Source organism: Heterocephalus glaber, unplaced genomic scaffold (genome assembly GCF_053883595.1).
Source record: "Heterocephalus glaber isolate CG9 unplaced genomic scaffold, H.glaber_assembly_v1.0 deba00001608, whole genome shotgun sequence".
In the NCBI taxonomy this organism is placed as follows: domain Eukaryota; kingdom Metazoa; phylum Chordata; class Mammalia; order Rodentia; family Bathyergidae; genus Heterocephalus; species Heterocephalus glaber.
In genome coordinates, this window is record NW_028258379.1 from 11,167,020 (window position 1) to 11,179,228 (window position 12,209).

General features: G+C 39.2%; 1 pseudogene; it reads left to right on the forward strand.

Moving 5' to 3' along the window:
• The first annotated feature begins 1,559 nt into the window (after positions 1–1,559).
• LOC101726078 (spermatogenesis-associated serine-rich protein 2 pseudogene) lies at positions 1,560–11,922 on the forward strand (annotated as a pseudogene).
• Positions 11,923–12,209: the final 287 nt, after the last annotated feature.

Below are 12,209 nucleotides of genomic sequence, written 5' to 3' on the forward strand. Positions count from 1 at the left end.
TTTGTCCTGATAGGTACAAATAAAAAATACAGTAACTTATATAGAAAGAGAAGAGCGTTCAGAAGGTAGGGAAGAGAATGCAGACCAGCTTGTAACCTTGGGAACTTCAGAATAACATGGTAATGTCTTCCTGGGTTTTATTTTACCCTCATTGCAATCTGGAGAGGCCTGTGAGCCTGCAATGCCCACAAACACAGACCAAAAACTGGTCCAGTAAAGTTTGCTCTCAATAAAACAAAGATGATAGGAAACAGAAAGACAGACTGTGCAGAGATGGGAGGTGACCTGGGAATGTGGGGAAATGGAAGAAAGGGGAAGGGAAGGGGAAGTAACACAAATTAAGATGCAATATGTGTATGCACCAATTCTCCACAATGAATATACTTATCATGTATCACAAACATATTCTAATAAAATTTGTTTAAGAATAAGCATAGTAAAATAACCCAGAAAGCCAGAAAGATCTTTCTTTTATTTTCTAAAATCATTGTGATGTTTTTCTCTTTTGGTTTTATTATTCTAATCTGAGTGATTCTAGATGTCACATAGAGACTCAAAAGAATTCTAATTTTATGGAAGTGCTTTATAAATGTGCATTATATAAATGTGAATTTCATTGCTAACTAGTTTCCATCTTACTTGATTTCTAAATTATGCAAGTAGAATATTTTTGTGGTTATAATTTAGAGACTGTCTCGCATCCATCCACATGCCCCATTTTCTCTCCTCTTCTGCCAAGCCCGTGTTTTTCTCTCCTGGGCAACCCTGCTGCAGGGAGTACCAAACAAGGACCTTAATGGACTGTTGTAGAGCCAGGCTTCAATGCAGTGATTTACAGATGAAGCTCATCTGGTAGTGAGTTTCCTCATTGCACTGATTCCTTTCCTTAATGTGCTGTTTTTCTGGATTATTTGGGTCATGGTAGCTACACAGCCCATCCCAGGGGAAAACAAGTTCTCACCTATGGCGATGTAAAAGCACAACTTTTCTCTACAGAGCAAGGGACAGGCTCCCTCCAGTTATAAGAGAACTTACTAAAGCTTGATGTAAAATAAAGTCTGGGAAATATTGTCAAAGAAAAAAAAGATTACTTTCTTCAGCCAAAGATCTAAGAGAGGAGCAGTTGGGCTTGATAGAAAAAAATGTCAAAACAACCATCCTTCCCTACAAAAATATTACAGAAAAATTTCATCCTCGTATGCAACTTCCTAAGCAAAGTCTATGTGGAGTTAGACTTCCAAACTCACCTGGATACAATGAGATGCCTCCCATCTTCCAGGGGGGCTGTAAGAAGAGTTAGACAAGATCTAAGATTTTTCCCATGACATGAAGGGATGAGGTCTTCATTCTAATGTCAGTGCAGGCCATTTGGGCAGCAGTAATGTCATTCTTTAACTTCCTAGCTATGGTAATATCTAGACAACAGATATGAGGTAGCACTCACCACCAGCAGAGCAACAGAAACTGAATAAAGAATCTGCATGAATGCTACCATCTACTAATAGAAAAGCAATACAACAGTCCCATTAATGGTGAAACATCAGAGTCTTGGTAAGAGAATGACATCTGGAAGCACCGCCCTGGGCCTCCAAGGAGGAGCCCAGGAGCTGAGCCTCATGGGTGGAGCAGCAACACCCCCTACCCCCTACCTCTGGCCGCTGGGCCCCAGAGATGCCTGGATCCACATCGCAGAGGTGCAGGGGGTCATAAACAACATTGTTCTGAGCTCTAGAAGATAGAGCAGACATGAACAACAGAAAGAGGGCCTCTCTGAGGCTCCTCGATGAAAACTGAAGCCCAGTGGAAAAGTGAAGAAAATTTCTGCAACACTGTACTTGGTAAGTTGGAGAGATCAGCACCTCGCATCAGAACCTGGACTATCTTCAGCAGAAGGGCAGCTGGAACCTGCAGTAGAATCTTGCAGAGTTCAACCCATCAGGTCAGGGAGCTCAACTTGGGCCTTGCAGCCAGAAATCAGCCCTAGCCTCAGGGGACTGCTGCTGGTTTGCTGAGACTAATTGACTTAGATCTGAACACTGCTGCCCACCTTGTCTACTGTGACAGCAGAGACATACCCTGAAGGAGGCCCTTCATTTTTTGTTTTTTCTTTTCAAATCTATTTTGTTTCTCTCTTTTGTGTGTGTTTCTTTTTTTTTTTTAATTTTATTTTACTGGTACATTTTAGGTATACAACATAATGACATTCATCACTGGAAATTTCTACCTTTACATAATCTCTCTTGGTTCTTAGTTTTCCCCCTTCCCCTGCCCTCCCTTCAAACCCTCCATTCCTCCCTATTTACAAAGACTTTGTTTCCATTTTTTCATTTTCTCATATTAACCCCATTCCCTTCTGTCCTTTCCCCTACCCCTCCCACTTCCCCTTCCCCTTTGCCCCTTTTCTTCCTACTTCACATTATCTAAGTTTTAGTCCTTATTTACACTTTCAGTCTCTCACTCTAGAGAAACTATGTGGTATCGACACATGTGTGTCCTATTTATTTCACTTGAGTATCACCTCAACGTGCATCCATTTAGCTATAAATGTCTCTAATTAATCATTTTTTAGGGCTGAGTAGTACCCCATTGTATAAAAAAAACACATTGTCTTTATCCAGTCTCCAGTTGATGGGCAATTGGGCTGCTTCCAACTTTTAGCTATTACAAATAGTGCTGCTATGAACATGGGTGCACATATATCACTGTGGTATGATTCTTTTAATTCTTTGGGGAAGATACCTAGCAGAGGAATACGTGGGTCACATGGGACTTCTAGTCCTAGTTCTTTGAGGTATCTCCATACTGATTTTCACAGTGCTTGCACCAGTCTACATTCCGATCAGCAGTGCTGAGCAGTGTTCCTCTTTCCCCACAGCCCTGCCAGCATTTGTTATTGGTTGATTTCATGATAGCAACCATTCTTTACGGAGTGAGGTGGAATCTCAGTGTTGTTTTTATTTGCATCTCTCGAAAGACCAGTCATGAACATTTTTTTTTATGTTGAACATTTTTTCATATGTTTATTTGCTATGTCTACTTCTTTGTCTGAGAAATGCCTGTACATTTCAGATGCCCATTTTTGGATCAGGTCTTTACATTTGGGAGGTCTGATCTTTTTAAATTCTTTATAGATTCTAGATAGAAGACCTTTGTCTGAGGAACACCATGTGAAAATTCATTCCCACATAGTGGGTTGTCTCTTCACACTGCTGGTGGTTTGTCTTGCTGTGCAGAAGCTTTTTATGAAGAAGAGATCTCACTTGTTGATTGTTTGTGCTAGTTCATGGGTAACTGAGGTTTTGTTCATAAAATCTTTTCCTACATCAATGTCTTCAAGGGTTCTACCTAACCTCTGTTCCAACTGGTTCAGAGTTTCTATTTTAATATTTAGATCTTTAATCCATTTTGATTTTAGTTTAGTGCATGGTGAGAGATATAGGTCTAGTTTTATCTTTGGCAAGTTGAAGCCCAATTTTTCCAGCACCATTTATTAAAGAGGCTATCTTTCCTCCAATGAGGGTGTTTGGGGCTTTGTCAAAGATGAGATGGCTGAGTGTGTCTGGTGTTGCTTCTTCATCTTCTAACGTGTTCCACTGGTCCTCAAGTCTGTTTCTTTGCCAGTACCATGATGTTTTTCTCACAGTAGCTTTGCAGTATAGTTTCAAGATTGGGGTTGTACCACCTTCCATGTCTCTGTTACCTAGAATTGCTTTTGCTATTCTGGGTCTCTTCTTGTTCCAAATGAGCTGTTGGATTGTTTTCTCTAGTTATGTGAAGTATATTGGAATTTTAACAGGCATTGCATTAAATCTATATAGTAGTTTTGGAAGTATGGCCATTTTCACTATATTGGTTCTTCCTACCCAGGAAAAAAGGATGTCTTTCCATTTTCTTATATCCTCCTTGATCTCCTTTTTCAGAGTGCTGTAGTTTTCAATGTAGAGGTCTTTTGCTTCCTTTTTTAGATTGATTCCTAGATATTTCATTTTTTTGGATGCTATTGTAAAAGGAATTGTTTCCTGAATTTCTCTCTCAGTGAGTCTGCTAGTTGTGTATGAGAAGGCTATTGTAGCACCCAAAAAACTGAAATACCTAGGAATCAACCTAATGAAAGAAATTAAAGACCTCTTCTCTGAAAACTATGGCACTCTGAAAAGAGAGATTGAAAATGATATCAGAAAATGGACAGACATCCCCTGCTCCTGGGTAGGAAGGATTAATAGAGTGAAAATGGCCATACTTCCAAAACTGCTATCTAGATTTAATGCAAATCCAATTGAGATCCCAGCAGCATACTTCATGGACCTTGAGAAAACAATCCAAAAATTCATTTGGAACAAGAAGAGATCCAGAATAGCAAAAGCAATTCTAGGTAACAGAGACATGGCAGGGGGTATCACAATCCCCAATCTGCAACTATACTACAAAGCTACTGTGATAAAAACAGCATGGTACTGGCAAAGAAACAGACTTGAGAACCAGTGGAACAGATTAGAAGATGCGGAAACAATGCCAGACACACTCAGCCATCTCATCTTCGATAAGGGAGCCAAACACCCTCACTGGAGGAAAGATAGCCTCTTTAATAAATGGTGCTGGAAAAATTGGGCTTCAACTTGCCAAAGATTAAAACTAGACCTATATCTCTCACCATGCACTAAACTAAAATCAAAATGGATTAAAGATCTAAATATTAAAATAGAAACTCTGAACCAGTTGGAACAGAGGTTAGGTAGAACCCTTGAAGACATTGGTGTAGGAAAAGATTTTATGAACAAAAGCTCAGTTGCCCGTGAACTAACACAAACAATCAACAAGTGGGATCTCTTCTTATTAAAAGGCTTCTGCACAGCAAGAGAAACCTCCAGCAGTGTGAAGAGACAACCCACAATATGGGAAATAATCTTCACTTGCTCTTCCTCAGACAAAGGTCTACTATCTCCAATCTATAAAGAACTTAAAAAGATCACACCTCCCAAATTTAAAGACCCAATCTGAAAATGGGCATCTGAAATGAACAGACATTTCTTAGACAAAGAAGTAGAAAGAGCAAATAAATACATGAAAAAATGTTCAACATCACTGGTCATGCGAGGGAAATGAAAACAACGCTGAGATTCCACTTCACTCCAGAAAGAATGGCTGCTATCATGAAATCAACCAATAACAAATGCTGGCGGGGCTGTGGGGAAAGAGGAACCCTGCTCCACTGCTGATGGGAGTGTAGACTGGTGCAAGCACTGTGAAAATCAGTATGGAGATACCTCAAAGAACTAGGACCGGAAGTCCCATATGACCCCGCTATTCCACTGCTGGGGATCTTCCCCAAAGAATTAAAAGAATCATACCACAGTGATATATGTGTGCCCATGTTCATAGCAGCACAGTTTGTGATAGCTAAAACTTGGAAAAAGCCCAAATGCCCATCAACTGGAGACTCGATAAAGAAAATGTGGCTTTTTAAATAAAATGGAGTACTACTCAGCCAGAAAAAAGAGAAATTAGAGACATTTATAGCTAAGTGGATGCACATTGAGGCGATACTCTTAAGTGAAATAAATAGCACACACATGTATAAATACTGAATAGTTTCTCTGGTGTGAGAAACTGAAAGTGTAAATAAGGACTAAAATGTATAATAGGTAATATGAAATAGGAAGAAAAGGGGCAAAGGGGAAGGAAGTGGGAGGGCTAGGGGAAAGGATAGAAGGGAGTGGGATTAATATGAGAAAATGGAAAAATAGGAACAAAATCTTTGTAAATAGGGAGAAATGGAGGGGTTGAAGGGAGGGCTGGGCAAGGGTGAAAAATAAGAACCAAGAGAGACTATGTAAAGGTGCAAATTTCCAATGATGAATGTCATTATATTGTATACCTAAAATGTACCAATGATTAGAATGAATAATCAATAATGCAAAATAGGAAGAAAAGGTCCAAAGGGGTAGGGGTAGTGGGAGGGGCAGGGAAAGGAAAGAAGGGAAAGGACAAATGATGAGAAATGGAAAAAATGGAAATAAAGTCTTTGTAAATAGGGAAGGGTGAAAAAAAAAAAGAAGACTATCGTTTTGCGAGTGTTAGCCTTATATCCAGCTGCTCTACTGAACCTGTCAATTAAGTCTAGAAGTCTTTTGACCGAGTTTTTTGGGTCTTCTATGTAAAGTATCGTATCATCAGCAAATAATGACAGTTTAACTTTTTCCTTTCCTATCTTTATTCCTTTTATTTCTTTCTCTTTTCTAATTGCTGTGGATAATGTTTCCAGAACTATATTGAAGAAGAGTGGTGATAGTGGGCATCCTTGTCTTGTTCCTGATTTTAGCATGGAAGTTTTCAGTTTTTGACCATTTAGTATGATGTTGGCTGTTGGTTTTTCATAGATAGCCTTAATCAGATTGAGATAAAGACCTTCTATTCCAATTTTCTGCAGCGTTTTTATCATGAATGGGTGTGGATTTTGTCAAATGTCTTTTCTACATCTATTGAGATGATCATATGATTTTTGTCCTTGACTCTTTTAATATAGTGTGTTACATTTATTGACTTACGAATATTGAGCCATCCTTGCATCCTTGGGATGAATCTGACTTGGTCAGGGTGTATGATCTTCTTGATGACCCTCTGTATTCTGTTTGCCAGTATCTTGTTGAGGATTTCTGCATCTATGTCCATTAGGGAGATTGGCCTGTAGTTGTCTTTTTGGGTTGGGTCTTTCCCTGGTTTTGGAATCATCATAACAGTTGCTTCCAGGAATAAATTTGGAAGCCTTGCTTCCCTTCAATTTCTTTGATGAGTTTAAAGAGGATGGGTGATAGTTCTTCTCTAAATGTCTTGTAGAATTCAGCAGTGGAGCCATCAGCACCTGGGATTTTCTTTGTTGATAAATTTTTTATTACATTTTCAATTTCACTCATTGCAATTGGGGTGTTTAGAATTTCTATATCTTCTTCATTTAACTTTGGCACTTTGTATGTATCTAGGAATCTGTTCATTTCTTCTGTGTTTTCCATTTTATTAGAGCCCAGGTTCTCGAAGTGGGTATTGATGATCCTCTGGGTTTCTGCTGGGGTCTGTTGTGACTTCACCTCTTTTGTTCTTTTTTTTTTTTTTTTTTTTTTTTTGTACTGTGGATCGAACTCGGGTCCTTGCACTTATGAGTCAGGTGGTGGAACCACTGAGCTAAATCCCCAGCTCCTTCTTTTTTGTTCTTAATTGCATGGATTTCAGCCTTTGCTTTCCTTTTTTTTTGATAAGGTTGGCTAAGGGTTTATTGATTTTATGTATTCTTTGGAAAAACCAACTCTTTGATTCATTAATTTTTTGTATCATTCTCTTAGTCTCCATGGCATTGATATCTGCTCTGATCTTTATAATTTCCTCTCTTGTATGAACTTTGGGTTTGTTATGCTCTTCTTTTTCTAGGAGCTTGAGGTTCTACATTAGGTTATTTATCCAAGTTCTCTCTGTTTTCCTAATATGGGCATTCACTGCTATGAATTTCCCACGTAGAACTGCTTTCATTTTGTCCCATAGATTCCTGTATGTTCTACTGGCATTATCATTTACTTGTAGAAACTGTCTAAATTCTTCTTTAATTTCCTCTGTGAGCCATTGTTTGTTCAGGAAGGTGTTATTCAATTTCCATGTGTTTGTGGGAGTTTTGCAGTTTCTTATGTTATTGATCTCCAACTGTATTGCACTATGGTCTGATAATATACAGGGGGTAACTTCAATTCTTTTACATTTACTTAGACATGTCCTGTGAGCTAGCATGTGGTATACTTTGGAGAATGACCCTTGTGGAGCCGAAAAGAATGTGTATTCTGATTTTGTGGGTGGAATACTCTGTAAATATCTATTAAGTCCATTTGGTCAATAGCTTGGTTCACTTCTAGAATTTCCTTGTTAATTTTTTGTCTAGATGATCTGTCTATTTGTGATAGTGGGGTATTGAGGTCCCCCACTACAATTGCATTAGTGCTTATTTGATTTTTTATGTCCATTAATATTTGTTTAGTATAGTTGGGGGCATTCATATTTGGTGCATATATATTTAGGATTGTTATCTCTTCCTCTTGGATTGTTCCCTTCAAAAGGATGAAGTGACCATCTTTGTCTCTCTTAATTAGTTTTGGTTTGGAATCTACTTTGTCTGCAAATAAGATTGCTACCCCTGCTTTTTTTCTGAGTTCCTCTCACATGGGGAACTGTTTTCCATCCTTTTACTTTCAGTCTATGAATTTCTTTTTGAGTTAGGTGTGTTTCCTGGATAGAGCATATTGCTGGATTTTGCTTCATTTTTTTTTTTTCATACTGGGGATCAAACTTGGATCTTTGTGCTTATAAGACAGGTGGCATAACCATTAAGCTAAATCCCCAGCATGGATTTTGCTTCTTAATCCATTCTGTCAGTCTATTTCTTTTGATTGGTGAATTGAGGGTTATAATTGATAGATATTGACTCATTCTTGTCATGATGTTTTGCTGTTATTGGCTCTTTTATTTTTTATTTTTCCCCCTTTCCCTTTAGTTTCTTACCTTGCCTGGTGGCTTCCCTCTGTTGGGCCTCATGGAGTTGTGAGCTGCATTGTCTTTTTCTAGGATATTGCTTAGAATGGTTTGGAGTGTTGGTTTCGTGTTCATGAAATTTCTCAGGTGTTCTTTGTCGTGGAAGTATCTAATTTCGCCATCGATTTTGAAAGATAATTTTGCAGGATACAATAGTCTAGGTTGGAAGTTATTTTCTTTTAGGGCTTGAAATACTTCACTTCAGGCTCTCCTTGATTTGAGGGTTTGTGTTGAGAAGTCTGCCGTGATTCTGATGGGCTTTCATTTGTAGGTGATTTGTTTCTTTTCTCTAAGTGCCTGTAGGAGTTTGTTCTTCTGTTGGGTTTCTGGGATCTTGACTATTATATGTCTAGGTGTAGATTTTTTTTTTATCGTGGCTAGTTGGAGTTTGATATTCCTCACTTATCTGTATGTCCAGTTCACCTCTGTCTGGGAAGTTTTCTACTATTACATCTGTGAACAGTTTATGTCAATTGTACTTTCTCCTGTTTTTTCATGGACTCCTGTCAGTCTTATGTTATTCTTCTTTGCATCATCTAGCATCTGTTGGATTGATTTCTCATGGTCCCTTACTATTTTGAAGAGATCTCTGTTTTCATTGTCCTTAAACGCAATCCTGTCTTCTATATCTGATATTCTACCTTCAGATTCTCTTAATCTGCTCTGCATGCTTTCAGTGGAATTTTTAATCTCCTGAATATCTGTTTGAATCTGTTTCATGAATTCCATTTCTTTCCTATGTTGGGCAATCATGGTTCTGAGCTCATCTATTTTTTTTTTATCTCTTTCTGTTCTAGAGCCTCTAATCATGTCTTTCACTCTGCTTACCATCTCTGTAGTTATCTGGGAAATGATTTCTGTTTTGAATTTTTCTAGAGCCTCATGCATCTGTTTTGTTACTTCCTGTAGCAAGCAGAATTTTGAACCATCAGGATTTTGCATTTATCGCTTTCAGCTACAAACTTCTGTTGCCAACTTTTAAATCAGATATACTCTCAGAACCCAGAAAAGACAAAATGATACTTTTCTTCTGTATTTTTTGTTAGGTAAAAGAAACTGCAATATCTAGGAAACAAGGCCAGAAGGATTCATCAGGATTCATTTTTGATTTGCAGTCCAATACTGTACTGGCCCAAGGAGGAGTTTTTGAGAACGCGAAAGAGAAGATAAATGCAGTGCGTGCAATAGTTCCCAATAAGAGCAACAAGGAAATCATCCTGGTTCTGCAGCACTTTGGTAATTGTGTGGTCAAAACAGTACAAGCATTCATGGAGAGTAGTGCCAGTGAAGTGCTCAAAGAATGGACAGTAACAGGCAAGAAAAAGAGCAAAAAGAAGAAAAGCAAACCAAAACCTGCAGCAGAAACAAGAAACAGTGCCCCAGATTCCAGTAAATCCATTTCCATTCAAGAGGAGCAGTCTGCACCTTCCTCAGAGAAAGGTGCCCTTAATGGTTATCATGTCAATGGTGTCATCAATGATGCTGAGTCTGTGGACTTACCCAGTGAAGGTTTGGAAACACTTTCAATGGAGGCCAGAGAATCAGAAGATCCTGAGTTGGCTGTGCCAAATGCACTGGATAGAACAGGATCTGTGCTGGAGAATGGTGTCTCTGACTTTGAACCCAAGTCTTTGATTACCTACTCTATTCAGAATGTTCAGCACTGCAAGAAGACTGCCAAATCTCTGTCAAGATCCACTGCAGGACCTCACTTTTCAAATCTGGGAATGGAGGATGTTCCACTCTCCTCTACCAAAAAAAACTAGGTTCCAGTATTGAAAGATCTATAAAAGGCCTTCAGCACTGCACAGTATCTCTTGCATGGTATTGAGTTGTAGTTAAAGCAGAGATGGGTGCTTCCATTAAGAAAATGCAGCAAGCTTTTGCTGAATTGCAGAGTTGTTTAATGGATCGAGAAGTGGCATTGCTGGCTGAAATGGACAAAGTGAAAGCTGAAGCAATGGAAATTTTACTCAGCTGCCAAAAGAAAGCAGAGCTTCTAAAGAGGATGACTGATGTGGCTGTGCGAATGTCAGAGGAGCAATTGGTTGAGCTCAGACCTGATATAAAACACTTTGTTAGCAAACGTAAATATGATGAGGATCTGGGATGAGTAGCTCGGTTCACCTGTGATGTGGAGACTCTGAAGAAGGGCACTGATTCCTTTGGACAAGTGTCCCACTGAAAAAACAGCTATTCGACCAGATCCCGATGTAGCTCAGTTATATCTGTGTCCTTGAGTGGCTTCCTCTTCCACCTGTGCCTCTGCTCCCAGCCTTACAGATACTAACAAGAGAAATTCTGCACCAGGAGAAGCTCCTGCAGCTACAGCAAACTCTGGCAGCCGCCCCTGCCAGCGTCATTGGGAGGTATCGCTGGGGAACAGACAAGAACAAGGCTTAAAGGAAACAAGGCCAAAAGTCCAATGACTTTACGAACCAAGGACGACATGACAGTGTGCGTCATTACAGAAATAGCTCATGGTATTCATCTGGTTCAGAGTGTTCCACCCCAGGCACCAGGAAACACTAGTGAATGGGAGCAGGCTCACTCTACAGGGACCAATGGAACTGGAGCCAACATGGAGCCTAGTCTATCTAAACCCTTATTCAGGAAGGGTCTCCCCCAGAGCAAACCCAGGACCTCTCAGTCCAAAGCTGTGAACTCTTGAGAGAACTTGCAGTTGGCCTCGCTCTTCTGCCTCACAAAATTCAACCTGATAACTGGACTTTAGGAAATATGTAGAGTTAGGTTTAATAACAAAAACAATTTTTTGCATATCACCTTTTGTGCCATTCCAAATATTTTTGGTTTATTCTGCCCTTATTTCTTCTTTATCATTTTTGGAGGGGGAGGTGTTTTTTCCCTGGACCTTTCCCAATTATATGGACTGTTTCTGATTGGTCCTTCCTATGAGGAATCAGGGGCAACTGTTGCCAGGTTTCCCTAGGGTAAGCAACATTGCACTAGGTCTTCCATCTGCCCAAGGAAGCCTCACCCAACAAGCCCCTGCTGCTGAGGCTGATTCAACAGGAGTGGGTCAGAAATAAACCTGTCACTTTTTTAGTAAAAGTAAAAGCCATGAATGCTTGCCAGGTTCCCTCTAAACAACAGTTTGACCAGGAGAGGCAGTGAGGGGATTGTATATTGTAGTGGATTAGTCAGAAAAGAGAAATGTTAATTGGTGGAAAAGAGAACACTAGGAAACACTGGAGAATCTGCCTGTGTCCTAGAATGTGTCTGAGACTTGATGCTTAAATCAGAGTTTCAGTTTCCTGCTTGGCATCTAACTAAACCTGAGTTTCTTCAAAATGTGCAAAACCTTGTTTCCTGTAACCTTAGGCCACATCTTAGGATGCAAACTACTCTAAGGAAGTCTATAGGAAAATAGCATTTAATTAAAGTTTTTAAAAAGTTATAAAAAAAATATTTCTTTATTTCAGTGTGTGGAGATCTTTCTTGTGGTGTTCGCCCCCTTATCTGAATCCTGTTCTCATCCTGAACCAAATTTAGAGCAATATAATTAGCATTAATCTAAGATGTTAACCATCAAAAATTGCTCCAATCAATCTTTATAGATGAAAAAATAAAAATAACTATAAATATTCCCACATTTGTAAAAAAAAAAGAACTACGATTGGAAA